This window comes from Physeter macrocephalus, chromosome 2 (genome assembly GCF_002837175.3).
Source record: "Physeter macrocephalus isolate SW-GA chromosome 2, ASM283717v5, whole genome shotgun sequence".
In the NCBI taxonomy this organism is placed as follows: Eukaryota; Metazoa; Chordata; class Mammalia; order Artiodactyla; family Physeteridae; genus Physeter; species Physeter macrocephalus.
The window spans coordinates 81927473-81940501 of NC_041215.1; the positions used below are offsets into that span (position 1 = coordinate 81927473).

Sequence of the window (13029 nt, forward strand, 5' to 3'; positions counted from 1 at the left end):
CCAAAGGTAGGAATGGATGAACTCAGAGCTTAATTATTCAGTCCCTTCTTTTGTTGTCCAGAGTGAAGTATGCTAGCGATGGAGCTCAGATCCTTGGTCCATTGAGTCATTGGTGTAATGCACTCAGTTCCTTTGGAAAAGCCATCTTTGGATGGGGAAGAGAAGTTACTTTATTATAATGATGGTACTATACGAGGAAAATCAAAGCAGCAAGCAGCAGGCAGTGACCCTTTCCTCTTGAACTCCAATGATCATTCCACTCCTGTCAGCTTTACAGTCCAAGCAAACGCAACTGGGAGAGCAGAGGATCAGATCGAAGAAAGGAGGAGGGCTTTACCCAGATCTGTGGACCACTTCAGATCTTCCTGGATCCCAGCATCCTTACCTTTGTAGCTGAGGTAGTTATGAGGGTATACCATACAATTACCGTGTTCTTTTCCCATTGCACCCTCCATGGTTTAGATGCATAGATAACCTCCCCATTATGCTCAGCCACTTCCCAGCAGCAAGACGCCTTTCTTGGAAGATGATAACAATCAGTCCATCTTTAGTTGGTCCAATGTTGAGAGGACAGTTGCCCCCCAGAGTTACTGTCTGAGCCAGTTCTGAAATGATTTCAGATTCACTTGCGATGTCAGACATGGCCATGTCCCAATGATAGTCCTAGGATGCCTTGTCCATAGTGGTGCACATCTCCTACTTGTGATCTAGCAACCTCCCTGGTCTGAATTTACCTTGATAGTTGCAGTATCCTCCATGATAACAGGAGTATTTCTGACTCCATCATCAATCACTACCACTTTATCCTTGACAGGGATATCATTGTAGAGCCAAGAAAGAAAATTTGTAGAGTCCCAATAAGTATAGGATATTCTTACTCTCCATCAGACCAAAAGCAGGTCAGGTTTCTACTTGCTAACAAGGTCATAAAGCTCTGCCATTGTCTTCACACTGAAAAATACTGTGTTTTTGAAGCCATTTTTCTTACAATAGGTAGAGTGGGTGGAACCATTCTAAGATTGGGTGATACAGTCCATAGCTGTATGTTCTTCTTCAGGACAGCTGCTCCCAACTCATCAACTTATCAAAACACAGTGGGGCTCAGGTCCTCCAAGTTCCAGCTCCACGACATAGGACTCAGCCAGTTTGTGAAGCCTTGGTGATGCTTTGTGGCCAAGACTATATATGGAGCTTGAAAGAGGTCAGCCCGCTTGGGGTGGAAGAAGTCTCGGTGAACTGCCACCCCAAATCCAAGTAGCTAAAGCACGGTGGGTGGTTGTCACACCTGAAGTGCTTGTCCTGGGGCCGCCACTTGCCCTTCCAGTGCCACCAGAACCACTTGCTGCCCCAGGCTGGCGCCCAAAACATACACCAGGCCACTACACCCCAAATGTTGCCTCATGGAACCAGCCCAGAGTGAAGACTCAGCCCACCCCAGGTACAGTGGCACCCGGCCCATGCTGAGCCCCGAGCGCCCTCCCGGCCCTCCTAGCAGCAGCCGTTCGCCTGCCACCCCATCCCGAGAGTGGGGACACCTCTCTCTTGGTTTATTGACTTTTAATACACCAAGCCTAATGAATGGAGCTTGTTTGGAACCTGACTCAAGCAAAAGAAACATTTTGTTATGAGCTGTTTTAAGGAAAACAGGACCAGTATGGTGTTCATGAAAAGTAGATGAGATGGGTTGCAGAAATCAGGAAGAACTGAGAGCGCTGGGGTCCAGAATTGGGGATGGGGGGGTGAAAGCACAGGCCAAGTGAGGCAGACGCGGCTCCTTCCTCACTAAGCGACACCCGTCACAACCTCATTTATCTATTGTCTCCAATTTGCTCATCTGGGAAATACTTGGGTTTGAAAAGAATCTTAGAATAGGGATCCAGAAAAAGCTTAGCTATATTAAACCGTGCCCTCCAATTCAACTAAAGATAAAACAAGAGAGGAAGGAGACATATCTCCAAATTCAATTCTCCTATCTTCGTTTATGTTTTATGGGGAACTGATGTCATTCACAAAAGAGACATCGTTTCCCCAGGGGAGACAGCAGGTGTACATTTTCTCTCAAGGCTATTTAATTGCTGTCAAGAAGACATATGATTAACAAAACCAAATGCTGGAAATATGAAGTATAGACAATTTTAAAGTTGTTTATATAGTTGATTACAGTATATCACACAATGTGTTTATTTGCCATAAACCTGCCTATCAGAGACTGTTTCCACACCTGTGCATCTGCACTAAACAGCCCACCGCTTAGCTGTGTGTAAATTCCCAGCTGAGAGAATGGCCAGCACCCGGCAGAAGCAGCTTTCTCTGTGGCATCTGTTACCCCTTGGGCACCAGCTTTGTACCAGTGAAGGTGGGGCCTGAGCCCTGCGGACCCGTAGCATCCCCTGCTTTGATGAGAGAGCCTTTTGAGCTCCACAGAAGGAAAATAGTATGGAAATGACAGGCCTTTGCGGTAATTCATTGTTCTTTGTGACGTTGCTGCTCAAAGTGAGGCCCACTGTCTGTATTCTGCTGGTTATTGTTCAGAGATGAGACAAGAGAGGAGTTGAGAGGAAGTATTTAGAGTTGTTGACAGCCATGTGGCAGCCTAAGTTTATGTCTGTTGAATCTAATTCAAAAATGGGACTTGAATTTTGTGTATATTGATATTTTATTCCATTTAAAATTATTTTTTATTGCACTTTGAAAAATATCAGGCTGTGACAGATTGGAAATAAAAAAAGAAACTGATTCTTCACCACGCATAGTTTGAGAAGCATTGCTTCAGAGCAATAGCCCACACGCATGCTACATCCCAGGGTTTCATTTTGACAGTTTTTCATCTGACAGTTCCCAAGGGGCAGCCAATGGCAAAAAATGTGGATCTACAAAGATGGTCTCCCCAAAGGGTCAGAACGTCCCTCACAGGTGAGAAGCAGGTATCTAATCTACCACACATGTGTTAGGTCCATGGCGGGGGTTGGTAGACCTAATGAAACCAGCCCAGCTGACCCCTTGTCACAACATAACTGCAGGCTTTTCACTAGTACTAGTAGCAGCAGCAGCTAAGATTTACAAAGGACTTATTATGATGCAGATACTGTCCTAAATAATTTACATATACAAAATATTAAATAGCTCCTCTCTCTTTGGAGTAATATATAGTCTCCCCTATGCATGTAGCAAGAGAAGTATAGCATCAAGTCTGTTTACAGTGATTCCTTGTATAGCTATGAAAATTTGCTAACAACTGGCCTCTTTTTGGGGTATTTCAAGACATCATGCCATGTATACTAGAGACAATAATTAAAGAATGGAAACATAATACCCAGGAAATAAGAGTTTTGTGTTCAGATACTAGGAATAGAGCATAGCTAGAAAAAAATTTAATACAGAAACAGCATTCAGTATTGGAAATTGGGGGATAGGGGGAATAGGGGAATAGGGGGATAGCTTGGACTATGTTTTCATTTTTTTTGTTGTTGCATTTGGAAATTCTTGGGCATGAAACAGAGAAAAAAATATAAATGTAAGAAGCAAAGACAACAACATAAGACAACTTGCATCAGAGCATAGAGACATTATCCAAGATGAATTCTTCCATCTACAACTTTTCTCCCCCCACAGCCTGGCTGATTTTTTGAAAAGATAAACAAAATTTTAAAACCTTTAGACGGATTAAAGAAAAAAGAGAAAAGACTCAAATACATAAGACCAGAGATGAAAGAGGAAACATTACAACTGATACTATACAAATACAAAGGATCACAAGAGACTATTACAGTTATATGCCAACAAACTGGATAACTTAGAAGAAATAGATATATTCCTAGAAACATACAATCTACCAAGACTGAATCATAAAGAAATAGAAAATCTGAACAGAGCAATAACAAGTAAGGAGACTGAAAAACCTCCAAATAAAGAAAAGCCTAGGACCAGATGGTTTCACTGGTGAATTCCACCCAGCATTTTAAATTAATGCCAATTCTTCCCAAACTCTTCCAAAAAATTAAGAGGAGGGAACACTCTCAAACTTGTTTTATGAGGCTAGCATTACCCTGATAACAAGGCCAGATAAGGATAGTATAAGAAAAAAAAAACTATAGACCAATATCCTTGATGAATATTGATGCATAAATTCTCAACAAAATACTAGCAAACCAAATTCAATAGCACATTAAAGGGATCATACACCATGATCAAACTGGATTTACCCCTGGGATGCAAGAGTGGTTCAACAATGCAAATCAATAAATGTGATATACCACATTAATAGAATGAAAGATAAAGATCAGATGATCATCTCAATAGATGCAGAAATAGCATTTGACAAAATTTAATATTCTTTCATGATAAAAACTCTCCACAAACTGGATAGAGAAAGAAGATATTTCAACATAATAAAGGCCATATATGACAAACCCACAACTAACACCATACTCAGTCTTTTCCTCTAATGTCACCATTCCTATTCAACATAGTACTAGAAGTCCTAACCAGAGCAATCAGGTAAGAAAATTATATAAAAGGCATCCAAATTGGAAAGTAAGAATTAAAAATGTCTTTTCTTCAGATGATATAATCTTATATATAGATAATCCTAAAGACTCCACCAAAAAACTGTTAAAACTAATCGGTGAATTCAGTAAAGTTGCAGGATATAAAATTAACAGACAGAAATCAGATGCGTTTCTATACACTAACAATGAAATATTTCAAAAAGAAATTAAGAAAACAGTCCCATTCACAATAGCATCAACAACAATAAAATACTTAGGAATAAATTTAACCAAGGAGGTAAAAGACCGACACACTGAAAACTATAAGACTTTGAGGAAAGTGATTGAAGACACAAGTAAATGGAAAGATATTCCTTGTTAATAGTGTTTAAATCTCCATCCTGCTCAAGTCATCTATAGATTCAATGCAATCCCTATTAAATTGCAAAGCCATTTTTCATAGAAACAGAAAAAACAGTCCTAAAATTTGTATAGAACAACAAAAGATCTCAAATAGCCAAAACATCCTGAGAAAGAAAACAAAGCAGGAGGCATCACTTCCTGATTTCAAACTAAACTACAAAGCTGTAGTAATCAGAACAGTATTATACTGGCATAAAAAATAGACACACACACCAATGGAGCAGAATAAAGACCCCATGAATAAACCCTTGCATATACAGTCAACTAGTATTTGATAAGGGAGCCAAGAATACTCAATGAGGTAAAGATAGTCTCTTCAATAAGTGGTGTTCAGAAAACTGGGTAGACACATACAGAAGAATAAAATTGGACCCCTATCTTACAAAAATTAACTCAAAATGGATTAAAGACTTAAACATGAGACGAGAAACCATAAAACTCTTAGAAGAAAATATAGGGAAAAGCCCCCTTGACATTGGTCTTGAAAATATTTCTTTGGATATGACACCAGAAGCAAAAGCAACAAAAGCAAAATTAATAAGTGGGACTACATCAAACTAAAAAGCTTCTGAGCAGCAAAAGAAACAACCAACAGAATGAAAAGCCCACCTATGGGATGGGGGGAGAATATTTACAAATCATGTATCTGACAATAAGTTAATGTCCAAAATATAGAAAGAACTCATACAACTCAATAGCAAAAAAACCAAACAATCCAATTTAAAAATAAGCAAAGGACTTGAATAGATAGGTCCTTTCCAAAGAAGACATACAAATGGCCAACAGGTACATGAAAAGATGCTCAACATCACTAATCATCAGGGATATGCAAATCAAAACCACAACGAGATATCACTTCACACATATTAGGATAGCTATTATCAAAAAGATAAGAGGTGGTAAGTATTGGCAAGGATGTGGAGAAAATGGAATCCTTGCACACTGTTAGTAGGAATATAAATTGTTGCACCCACTATGGAAAATAGTTATAGAGGTTCCTCAAAAAATTAAAACTACCATATGATCCAGAAATCCTGCTTCTGGGTATATATCCAATGGAAATAAAATCAGGATCTTGAAGAGATACCTGTAGCATCATTCACAATAGCCAAGATACAGAAACAACCTAAGGGCCCATCAACAGATGAATGGAAAAAGAAGATGTGGTATATACAGGGAATTATAGTCATTATTTTGATATATATAGTGGAGAATAATCTGCAAAAATACTGAGCCACTATGCTCTACACCTGAAACTAATATAATATTATAAATCAGCTATACTTCAATAAAAAAGAAGATGTGATATATATACAATCAAATATTATTCAGCCATAAGAAAGAAGTAAATTCTGCCATTTGTGACAACATGGATGAACCTGGAGGACATTATGCTAAGTGAAATATTGATAAGGCAGACAAAGAAACACAAATATTGTATGATATCACTTATCTGTGGAATCTAAAAAAGCCAAACTCATTGAAACAGAGAGTAGAATGGCAGTTAACAGCAGCTGGGGGTGAAGGAAATGGGGAGATGTGAGTCAAACTTTCAGTTATAAGATGAAAAAGTTTGGGGGATCTAATGTACAGCGTGGTGATTATAATTAACAATGTTGTATTATATACTTGAAAGTTGCTAAGAGTAGATCTTAAATGTTCTTACCACAAAAAAGAAATGACAATTATGTGAGGTGATAGAGGTGTTAGCTCACACTATGGTGGTATATATATATCATTTCACAATTATGTGTATCAAATCAACACGCTGTACATCTGAAACTTACACAATGTTGTATATCAATTATGTTTCAATGAAGCTGATAAAAGATATTTTCTTTATTGATAAAATGACAATCTTGTGGGGAAAAAACCCACAAAAACATGTTTCTGTGATCCTCTCTTGCACACTAGTTCTTTCTGCCCTGGATCAAATGCTTCATTAAGTGACTTATTATTGCTGATCTCCTCTCTTCAAAATATCTACCCATCTATTGTTTTCTCTTATGGTCCTTCTTGGAATCTGAAACCACATATTCTAAGGAAATTCAAGAATCAATCTAAAGGAATTTTAAAATTTACTATTTTACATAGATTGGATTGGGTCACTACAAAATACAATCTTTTTTGTCAGCACTAGGCAAAGTATTTCTTTTCTTTGCCTAGGCAAAGTATTTCTTTTCTCTCCAAGTCTATGGTGTTGAAAAACTTACCAGGAACTTCCCCAAAAGCTGGGTCTTGATGCTAAAGTGCACTCCCAGAAGTGCAAAGATAATGTGTAAAAAAATATATATCTGTCAGTGATGTAGATGAAAATGAACATTAGAGCAATTCCTGGGCAGCAGAGAAAGAACCCAACGTTTACATAATACTAATGTGCATACATTGCTTCTTCATATTTTCCTGCTAAAAGTCATCTGGCTTTGCTCACGTCCTCAAATGCAGTGAATTCTAGGCAGCACCTGATATTTATTCATGCCATTGTCAAGAGCATCTTTGCAGTTCTTGCCAAGGTTTGTCATTGAATATGTTTATCCAGCTGCATGGCAAAAACATAATACACAGTCATCATTTTACTCAAGTCACCTACTCAATATTTTCTTCTATGATTAAATTAATTCATAAATATTACACTTTTAATACCAGAAAGCTATGGTTCATCCAGCCAGTTGAATACTTGTTTGTCCATTTTTTAATGTTGCTGGGCACTCAGTCATTTCATTACAGAATTTGAAATAATGAAAAGCATTGCATTTACTTAACATGCACAATAAACAGAGCAGGATCCTTCTATGAGCTCCTTTATTATGCAGTGCAAGGCTGTAGGAGGAATTTTGTGAGAAACACTGGAGAACTGTCGGGGTGGGGGGGGTTGGAAATGGTGCTGGTGTATGTAAGCAAATATGCTCTGATTGCCTAATGCATAGGACAGAAACGCTGGCTCTATTTGCAGCTGGCACAGTTTTTTGCTCAACCCTGGAGGGTTTCAAATAAACACACACATCTTGGTCTTACTCGTACCTGATTCATTACCAGACTGTCCTCATGAACGCTGTAAGCTGTTTCCATGTACTGTGTGGCATCCACACCCAGTCTGGTTTTTTAAAGCAGACTCCAGAAGCTCTTAAGTACTCATCTCCATAGTAAAAGGATAGAAGCTTATGGGCAAGAGTCTGCTTTGCCCTCCAGTGCTGACCTTGGTGACAGCAGCACAATATGCCTCTAAATAGATACCTGGCCCCAGAGGCAAGAGCCATATACCACAGGACACTTATGAAATCACCTTCTGAATGAAATATTTATAGCCAGCAGTGCAGGGCAGTTAGCTTTTCTAGAAATATATCTAAATTTGCTCCATCATTCTGGGAATAGCCTTGGTTAGCAATTGCTCATAATGTCAATGCTTTTGGAAACTTTTTACAGTCGTTTTATTGTTTTTAGTTCAAAAATAAAACTTAAAGGAGCTTGAAAACTAGGTTCTTAGATGATCACATGATGGCCTGATTTCCGTGGTTTCAGTTCTGTGCATTTTACTTTATGTGCACCCACTGAAATTAACCAAAATTAATCCATATTTGAACAAAGACTGTGTATACAAATAAGCCCTAACACTAGCTGAAGTGTTTGGAATGCATTGGCCCTGGGAGGCGAAGAAGTTACAGCAAACAACATATGGGCTTTAAAACCTGGAACTATCCAAGACAGAACAAGAAAGCTATTTTCACTTTCCTTGTTCCTTTTTTTTTTTCCTCCACAAGATGAGTAATTCCTAATCACATTTTATTTTCATCTTTAGAGCTGTATCCTGAAAGAGCCAGGTCGATTTAAAACTGCTGGTGAGTTTGCAGCCCTGTCCAATAATTACCTAATGCATTTGTGTCATCTGCTTTCCTTGCTGTGTGAAAACACACTAAGGAAATGTGTAAGTCCACTGAATTGTTCCCAACTCTTTTATTCACCTTTCAGCATGCTAGTTCCTTCCCCTGGCATTGATATCATTATGCATTTGTCAAAGATAGACTGTCACTTCAGGGCCTCTATTATGTGCAAGAATTGGCAGCAAATTTTGCCACTGGGATTTGCTTATATCCTCTGTATGTTATTGTACTTCTTTGGAATTCAGTAAATTCCGTACACCCACTTCTTTGATGTTCATTCCAGCCCCTAAATGTGGAAACAATGACTGAAATTTTGGATCAAAGCATCTCATAGATGGCAGGCAACACAACTCTCTGATTATTCACTAGAACAGAGGGGACGTCCCCTTCCCACCTCCCCCCCCCTAAAATCTAGGCCAACAGTCCTCCAGGAACAGCGCTGGCTTCCCTAGTGCAAAGTCAGGAGAGGAAACTAAAGAAAACCACTCCAAGGTTTTAGGAAAAAGAAAGAGACTAAACTGAACAGCTAAAGTGAAGCTTGTGGTCATTTCTAACTATAGAGAAAGCTAACTACTGTCGCAGTTGTTTCTCCCGTTTCTTTTCCACTGGTCATGCTGTAGTCTAGCACTTCTATTGGGCCAGGCTTATTTCAGGTTTGGAAAAGTCTCCAGATCTAATTTCTATATAATGTCAGCTGTACAAGATGGCCTGGATTTTTTAAATGCATGCTTAAAAGAAGAGGTAAACGGTCCAGGAATTAAGAAGTTTTTAAAGTAATTGAAAAAAAAAACAGAACTACCAAAATTTCAACGAGTTACTTTTGCAAACTATAATTAGCTTCTGGAACACATTTTCAGTGTTTGCTTTTGCTTTACTCCTGGGATGCCAGTGCAAATAATTACTTCATTCAATTTATTTCACAGGTCAACTTTGACTCAGAAAAGCATTAAAGCAGGTAACCCCCTAGGGATGTTGGGAAGACAGATGAGCAAATAGTTATGAAACTGTTGTAAGCACTTTCATACAACAGGGGAAAAAGGCACTTATAAATCCAGGGTATTTTATGGTTATGTGTTGACTTCACCCCATTTGGTATCCAGAATGTACTAGTTATAATTAATACACAATGTGGGGAACTATTATAAAAGTACCATACTCTTTTTAAATATAGTGAAGAAGATAATTGTGTTTGAGGAATCTCATCCTGTGTAAATTAGAAGAATTCCCAGTAGAGTGCCATAACTGAGAATTGGGCTGACTGCACTGAATGGAGAAGAGAGTCCTCTTAGCATGACAGCCTGTGTTCAATCAAAAGGTAGAGTGCCAAGCAGGTAACATGACAGCCCTTAAAATACCAGTTTCAGATTGCCTGAGTGAGAAGTTTTTACTGCCCAGACGTATGCAACAGTGACATCCAGCGGTTGTGGAAATAATTACAAGTGAATCTCATTTTAAAATACAAAGTAAGTTTTAAATTATAATTGAATATTCTGTATCGTCAAATGTTGTCTACATTCTTTATCTGGCTACAGTGTAAGTCAATAATTCAGGCTGGATGCCAAGTAAAGCAAAATTCCCTCTGGTTATTTCCTAAGTAGTTTCCAGAGTCTGTTGTTCTGTTAGTCTTATTTTGATGTTTTAAAATTTAACTAAAATTATAGTGTGTCTACTCTCCAAGGGTCTCCCTGACCCTCCTAAGCACACTTAGATATTTTTGCAAGCACAAATGAGACTGTGTGCATGCTGCAGACACACAGCAGAAGTGAAAGCTGTACTTGACTCCACTGTTAAATACTCCAGGGAAGGCATCTGTGACCCTGAACATTTTCATTGTTGCGGAATTGCTCAAAGAAGTTCATTACGATTTTTTCCAAGTCATTGAAGATGAAGAGAAAGAAGAAAGGGAAAGAGAAGAAAAGGAAAGGAAAATAAAGAGGACGAGGAAGGAAAGAAAAAAGGAAGGAAGGAAGGGAGGGAGGGAGGAGAGAGAAGAAAGAACAGGACTACTCACTGATCTTTAACAAGTTTTGGTAATATGTCCATGTGTGATAATAGATCTAAAGAGGAAATTCAAAAAGATAATTAGCCTCCCCCCATCTTCTGGTTTTAAATTGCATTCCTTCAACTGCCAGCCAATTAACTAAGATAAAAAATAATAATTTTCATTTAAAACAATCTGAGAGAAGCTGCTGCTGCTGTACCTAGAACAGTGCCACTTGTAAGAGGATGCTAGCAAGGCCTCCCCCTCCATCATGCTGGGAAGGAACTCTCAACAGAAGCCTGTTAGGTCACCTCAGCCAGTAAATTATTTACGTCCATGTCAATGCCTAGCACATCAGGTGACTGCTTACCAACTTCCCAGGCGGCACTCCTTCTGAGAAACCATCGTCTTGTGCCAAGCCGTTTCTCAATCTTAGACTCCCTCCTCATACTGGGGTTTTTTTCCCCTTCATCCGCCTGCCTCCTTAAAGTTCTCACAATGGGAAGAACTTACAGGCACGCTCTCAAATTCTCCTTGTTAGAGGAGGGAAGAAACTAACAAACAAGCTGAACATCTATCCAACTCCAATAAGATAGTCAAGACATAATTCCATAAAGAGCTCCAAATGCCCTTTAGCTCACATACCCCCGGTGCTCCCTAATAGAGGAAAAAGAACCGCACAGAAGCTGTGTCAGATTGAAGGAGCATGTGTACGTGAAACCTGTGAGAGGCACTCAGCAGAGAGCGTCCGGACAAAGAGGTGGGGATGGTCTCCGTGAGGAAAGTCTGGGAAACGATTCCCATTTGTGTCAGTGAGAGTTAGGGGAGATGTACACTGAAACAGAGCAGGAAAATCTGCAGGCTTTAGCCAGGTTTTTTTGCTTTTACGAGGCCTTTGAACTGTAAGGGGGATTATCCAGATTCTGAAGCAAAAGAATGCGTGTTCCTATCACTGCTCTCCTAGTATCTTCACTTGGAGATGCCTCTGGCTTCTTGCTTCTTTGTGGGGAGTATATGGAGAATTAGCACACCCAGATCTCACCTCTCCTTTTAGTTCTGCTGGAGTCTGGCTGGGTGGCTCTTATCTTGTGCACCCTGGAACTCTGATTCAAAGATTTCTAGAGTCAAGATTAGGGTCCCTCGAGAGCAAAGGTAGAACATCCCCTTGACAAGCTGGGACCTCCTACACAAGATGGCCATGGCCACCACATTACCAGCTATTGCCAGTCCGAGTAGCAAGAGGCTAGCATGAGGGATCAGTTCCCTTCTTTTCTCCCTAAAGAAAAATCCTGCCTTGCAAAGCTTTCTTCAGTGTTTCAGGACCAAAAAAAAAAAAAAAAAAAAAAAAAAAAGCAGTTGCACAACATGCATATCCTCTCCTGGCTTATAGCTTCAGGTGTAGTTTTACTGCAGCATATAATCTAATAATCCATTTAATTTCTTTAGAGAGATGTTATATATATACAGGTGGCATTTGGATGGAATCACATGCCATAAACCTGTCTGCTCCTATCCAGGTTCAGAACACAGAAGAAGAATCTGTTTTACAGACATTCTAGAATTTTTACATGGTCAATTGGCTGGTTTTGTATTCTGGAACATATCAGAGCACCTATAGGAAAAAATATATATAAATTCTATAAAATGGTGGCAGGATTTCTGATTTACTGATACTGCTGGTTTGAATTTTCACAAAAATATTTAGCTATAGGACAATGTATTAGGCGTATTTTTAAACATAAATAACTGCAGCCAATAAAAGTTGGGCCTACAAAGGGTCCCATCTTCTACTAGTTTTCTGCACCAAGAATTACTACCAGGGTAATCATGGCTCCCTGCACACTAATATTTCCTCTGATACAGTATGATCAATGTTGTGGAAAAACATTTATTATATTTCTTCTAGCTACTTAAAGGCATTACTGAATTATGGGCATCACAAAACGAATCCACTGTGCATTTTTTCTTTATGTGACATTTTTACAATCTTCATTTTCTGCTTTGCAGCCACTGAGCTATAGAGATCCACACTTTGTCCCTCTTACAACTGCCACTGGGGCCACCCTCTCCTTTCTGCTTTATTACGTCTGAAATGCACTTCATATGATAACATTCCTTTTCATTCTGTGCTGGACTCTTCTTTGAAAGGAAGAAGTTATGAAAGAAATTAAACAATCAGTGTTGTTAATAACAGTTCTTAATCTTCTTTTTTTTTTTTTTTGCGGTACGCGGGCCTCTCACTGTTGTGGCCTCTCCCGTT

The 13029-nt window shown here is 39.0% G+C and overlaps 1 pseudogene; it reads right to left on the bottom strand.

Moving 5' to 3' along the window:
- Positions 1-308: 308 nt before the first annotated feature.
- On the bottom strand, positions 309-11218 carry LOC102988608 (tissue alpha-L-fucosidase-like; annotated as a pseudogene).
- Positions 11219-13029: the final 1811 nt, after the last annotated feature.